This window comes from Chrysemys picta, chromosome 3 (genome assembly GCF_011386835.1).
Source record: "Chrysemys picta bellii isolate R12L10 chromosome 3, ASM1138683v2, whole genome shotgun sequence".
Lineage (NCBI taxonomy): Eukaryota > Metazoa > Chordata > Testudines > Emydidae > Chrysemys > Chrysemys picta.
Window position 1 is genome coordinate 148,172,711 of NC_088793.1, and position 5,434 is coordinate 148,178,144.

The following is a 5,434-nucleotide window of genomic DNA, read 5'->3' on the forward strand; positions in this document are numbered from 1 at the left end:
TTTCTGTCATTGTCTAATTATACCTGTTCCAAAACGTAAGTCAAAGAAATTAATTTCTCAGTGTGTCTGCGGGTGGTTTCTTTTCTTCCCTAAAGCCAGATAAAACCGCAATGCAAAGAGGACTAGGATGAATGAAATCTGCTCACCTTACAATACTGTCAGTAGGTGCATTGTGTGTAGATGAGATGATGTGATAGACCAGGTCCAGGGAGACATTGCTCCCCTGCATGTACATTTTATCAACAAAATAGCCCTTCACAACTGTAAATTTCCCCCCTTTAAAATTAAATGTGCTCTTTGCAAGGAGCAGAACAGCAGAAACACACTGAGGACAGACTATCCAAGGAACAACTGTGTGAAAAATGAGTTCTGCTAAGTGGGATTACCTTAACAGGCACCACATGGTGACAGCAATATTTCAAATGGAGCAATAGTGGGCAGTTTCACATATTTTGGGTTCTAAGGCACAAATAGAGTTCTTAGTCCAATAAGATAAGATTTACCTTATGGTGGTGACAGAATACATGGTCTGGTAAGTGAATGTCTACTGGAAAACAAGAGTAAGGATAAAACCTGGCATCTTGCATTTAACCCTTTCCCAGATTTAAGGTCCTTGGTAGGACTTACATCAGGAACAAGGTCAATGACTAAGAACATAAGAAGGGCCATACTGGGTCAGACCAATGGTCCATCTAACCCTGTAACCTGTTTTCCGATAGTAGCTGGTTCCAGAGGCTTCAGAGGGAATGAGTGGAACATGGCAATTTGGAGTGATCAGTCCTCTGTCATCCAGTCTCAGGTTCTGGCAGTCAGAGGTTTAGGGACACCCAGAGCACGGGTTGCATCCCTGACCATCTTGGCAAATATCCAGTGTTGGACCTATCCTCCATGAACTTATCTAGTTCTTTTTTTTTAACATAGTTATACTTTTGGCCGTCACAACATCCCCTGACAACGAGTGCCACAGGTTGTCTGTGCATTGTGTGAAGAAGTACTTCCTTATGTTTGTTTTAAACTTGCTGCCTATTAATTTCATTAGGTGACCCCTGGTTCTCATGTTAGGTGAAGGGGTAAATAACACTTCTCTGTTCACTTTCTCCACACCACTCATGATTTTATAAACCTCTATCATATCTCCCCTTATTCGTCTCTTTTCCAAGATGAAAAGTCCTAATTTTTTTAATCTCTCCTCCTATGGAAGCTGTTCCATAGCCTTAATCATTTTTGTTGCTTTTCTCTGTACCTTTTCTATTTCTAATATGCTTATTGAGATGGGGCCACAAGAACTGCATGCAGTACTCAAGCAGTGGGCTTATCATGGATTTATATAGTGGCATATTATCTGTCTTATTTTATCTATTACTTTCCTAATGGTTCCTAAACTTTTTTTAGCTTTTTTGACAGCCCCTGCACATTGAATGGATGATTTCAGAGAACTATCCAAACTGACTCCAAGATCTTTCTTAAATGGTAACAGCTAATTTAGACCCCATCATTATGTATGTACAGTTGGTATTGTTTTCCAATGTGCATTTGTCAACATTGAATTTCATTTGCTATTTTCTTACCCAGTTTTGTGAGATCCCTTTGTAACTCTTAACAGTCAGTTTTGGACTTCGCTAGCTTGAGTAATGTTGTATCGCTGGCAAACTTTGCCACCCTTTTCCTAGGTCATTTATGAATATGTTGAACAGCACTGGTCCCATTACAGATCTCTGGGGACCCTGCTATTTACCCCTCTCCACTGTCAAAACTGACCATTTATTCCTACCATTGTTTCCTGTTTTTTAACCAGTTACTCATCCCTGAGTGGACCTTCCCTCTTTTCCCATAACTGCCTACTTTGCATAAGAGCCTTTGGTGGGGGACCCTGTCAAAGGCTTTCTGAAAGTCCAAGTACACTATCTCAACTGGATCACCCTCATCCACATACTTGTTGACGCCCTCAAAGAATTCTAACAGATGGGGGAAGCATGATTTTCCTTCACAAAAGCTGTGTTGAGTCTTCCCCAACATATTGTGTTCATCTGTATGTCCGATAATTGTTCTTTTATAGTTTCAACCAGTTTGCCTGGTACTGAAGTTAGGCTAACTGGCCTGTAATGGCCAGGATTGCCTCTGGAGCCTCATTTAAAAATTGGCCTTACATTAGCTATCCTCCAGTTACCTGGTACAGAGTCTGATTTAAACAATAGGTTACACACCACAGTTATTAGTTCTGCAGTTTCATATTTGAGTTCCTACAGTACACTTGGGCAAATACCATCTGGTCCTGGTGACTTATTACTGTTTAATTTATCCATTTGTTCCAAAACCACATCTACAAACACCTTAATCTGGGATAGTTTTTCAGATTTGTCACCAAAAAAGAATGGTTCAGGTATGGGAATTTCTGCAGTGAAGAGATACAAAAAATCAATTTAGCTTCTCTCCAATGTCCTTGTGTTCCTTCAGTGCTGCTTTAGGACCTTGGTCATCCCGTGGCACCTCTGATTGTTTGACAGGCTTCCTGCTTCTGATATATTTAAACAATTTGCTGTTAGCTTTTGTGTTTTTTGCTAGTGACTCTTCAAATTCTTTTTTGGCCTGTCTAGTATTTTTACACTTGACTTGCCAGAATTTGTTCTATTTTACTCAGTAGGATTTTACTTCCAATTTTTAATAGGTGCCTCTTTATCTCTAAACACCTCTTTTACTCTGTTTAGCCATGGTGGCATTTTTTGGTCCTCTGTTTTTTTTTTTAATTTTTATTTTTTATTAATTATTATTTGGGGGCTATCCATATAGTTTGAGCCTTTACTATGATGTTTTTAAAAAGTTTCCATGCACCTGTCAGGCATTTCACTCTTGTGACTGTTCCTTTTAATTTCTGTTTAACTAGCCTCCTCACTTTTGTGTAGTTCTCCCTTTTGAAGTTAAATGCTACTGTGGTGGGTTCCTCTGGTATTTTGCCCCCTACCAGGATGTTAAATTGCATTACATTACATTATAGTTGCTATTGCCAAACAGTTCAGCTATATTCATCTCTTGGACCAGATCTTGAGTGCCACTTAGGAGTTCAGTGGAGCTGGAGGTCTCAGTCAAGTTCCCAGTGGACAGGAATCTACATCACAGTAGGTACCAGCTGCAACTCTTTACTTGCAGAGTCAAAAGAAATGCCAAGGACTGAAAAGGACAAGTTGTTAGATCAAGAATTGCCTCTCTCCTTGTCGTTTCTAGGTCTAGCTGCTCCATGAAGCAGTTGTTAATGGTGTCTAGACAAACAAAATTGTCAGTGAGGCTCTACTCCTTACAATGCCTCTCTTCAGAGTGGATATTTTTTCAGGAAGGCGAATATTCTATATGGTCCTTGTTTGAGCTCTTTGTATCTAGCACAGCTATCACTTTATTCTTTAGAGTTAACCATTCTTCTGCCTCAGCTTGCTGAGAAGGGAAATATATCCAATGTGGCTCCTGGAATCAGTTGCTTGAGCTTTAGTTTACTAGGTGATCCTTAGGTAAGTAATCGGACCTACTTGCACCTTACGAATTAGTATTAGTGATTAGAACAGGAGTACTTGTGGCACCTTAGAGACTAACAAATTTATTAGAGCATAAGCTTTCGTGGACTACAGCCCACTTCTTCGGATGCATCCAAAGAAGTGGGTTGTAGTCCACGAAAGCTTATGCTCTAATAAATTTGTTAGTCTCTAAGGTGCCACAAGTACTCCTGTTCTTTTTACGGATACAGACTAACACGGCTGCTACTCTGAAACCTGTTATTAGTGATTAGAACTGGTTGAAATTTTTTCATCAGTGATTTTTTTCCAACCAAAATAAATGTCCTTTTTGGAAAACCAACATTGTCCCATTTATGTACATCAAGCATTCATCAACATACATTCCATATCTTAACCATATTTTAATTTACTGTCTCCACCACTTTCGGGGTGTGTGCTAATTCATTTGAGACTCCCGGCCCTTTAATCACAGAGGGTGGGGGTCTGTCCTAGGAGCTGTTGAATGAAGTGAAAGTCACTTAACAGCTTATAGTGTTTGTTTACATTGTATCAATTACTTCAAGAACAAAGTCAATTAACTTGTTTGTAAGGTTTACATAGTAATAAAGTATCTTTCACAGGATAGATATAATCAATGGTTTCTACAGACAGTAGCTTACAAGTTTTAACAGAAGACTCAAGAGATTTTTATACTTGGTGAAACTGTTGGATTTTAAAGTGTGGGGGACAAATTATGAAGGGGTCACGGTCACTTGGGGGAATCACTGTTGGTACCTCCTTTTATATCCCTACATCAGAAGGATCTTGTCTATTTCACTTTTTGCCAGTGAAATTAACAAAAGCTTTCAAGGAAGGCTGCTGAGGCTGAGTGCCCTGACTTGCTGCTTCACACACACAGGCACCTTCCCTTCATAGCTCTGGGGCGAAGAGGCAGAGAGACCAGCTGCTCAGCTTCCTTATCAGCTCTAGGGCTGGGCTCTCTTTGCCTTTCCAGCCCAGAGCTCTGGGTGAGACTTGAGCGGCTGGGCTCTCTGCCTCTCCAACCCCACAGCTGAGTTTCAGAGTTCTCTGCCTCTCCAGCTGCTGGGCTGGGGCTCTCATCAATTTCAGAAGCCTTCTACATGGGCAGCTAGAAAGCCAAAAAATTCTGTTTTGGTTCTTTGGAAACAGGATTTTTCTGGGAAAACCTAAACTGTTAAATTTTATGGTACATCCTATTTATTTTTCCCCAACAAAAACATGACTTTTCCATTTTCTGGCCATTTCCTGTTAGTTGTATTTATTTAATAGGTCAGATTAAAGTCTTGTCTGTGCTGGACATTCAGAAGCGTTGGCTGATTGGGTTTAAAAGCATATCAGACTAACTCAGTTTAAACCTGGTTTAGGGTGAACATGGACTTGTGGTTAAAGCACAGGACTGGGAGTTGGAAGATTTGGGTTCTATTTCTGACTGTGCCACTGCTGTTGTTGTTGGACCTTGTACAAGTCTCTTTTCCGTTTCACTGCCTGTTTTACCCACTTGTATAAAGGGGATAATATATGCATGTCAACCTCACGGGGATGTGAGGTTTAATTATTTGTAAAGCACATTGAGATCCACGTAGCTTCCCGCTGTGGATAAATGCCAGTGTACATTTTGATGGGGAGGGGAATGCGAGCCTAGCACTTTGTTAAACAGGCAAGTGAAGTACATGCCTAAGTGTTGCAGTGATCCTGCACCTAAGCCAGAGACTGCTCAAAAGAATCTGCCACCCTAGACAAAACATCAGTGTGCTGCCCTTCTAGAACAGAGAGAGACTCATAGACTTTAAGGTCAGAAGGGACCATTATGATATTCTAGTCTGACCTCCTGCACAACACAGGCCCCAGAATCTCACCCACCCACTCCTGTAACAAACCCCTGACCTACGTCTGAGCTACTGAAGTCCTCAACT